This window comes from Acyrthosiphon pisum, chromosome A2, assembly GCF_005508785.2.
Source record: "Acyrthosiphon pisum isolate AL4f chromosome A2, pea_aphid_22Mar2018_4r6ur, whole genome shotgun sequence".
In the NCBI taxonomy this organism is placed as follows: Eukaryota; Metazoa; Arthropoda; class Insecta; order Hemiptera; family Aphididae; genus Acyrthosiphon; species Acyrthosiphon pisum.
In genome coordinates, this window is record NC_042495.1 from 12,115,621 (window position 1) to 12,116,092 (window position 472).

At 30.9% G+C, this 472-nt stretch overlaps 1 protein-coding gene across 1 annotated transcript in view; it reads left to right on the forward strand.

Annotated features, from left to right (window-relative positions):
* The window catches only part of LOC100165720 (NAD kinase), a 51,093-nt gene that overhangs the window by 7,461 nt on the left and 43,160 nt on the right, over window positions 1-472 (forward strand). The window lies entirely within an intron of this gene.

Here is a 472-nt window from a genome sequence, read left to right on the forward strand (position 1 = left end):
CATTCATAAGTGTATTTTTAAGCATAACTTTGTGATTTCTAAGTTCAGACGTTTCATTACCCCCCCCCCCACCCCCAATTGACCGGTTATTTTACGAGCCCGTTTTTAAGTGCACCGATAGCCCCCTATATATTATGTTCCTAGAAACTATCCAAACCCCCCCCTCCCCCCACCATTGAAAATTCTTGAGAACACCACTGCAACTGTTGTTTAATATTTATAGGTATATATTATAATTTATTAAGATTATTTTTCATAAGTATGAACATTTTTAATCTCAAAAAGTGTTGAGGTTTTTGGAAATATGTTTATAGGATCCACAATATTATGATTCACTAATCAAAATATTTAAGTGTTTTTAAAAAAAAAGAATGAAAAAAGAATGAAAAGCGTAATAAATTGTATAGCTAACCTATATTGGTATTCTGTACAATATATATTATCTATATTGTATTGGTTATGCGATGACTAA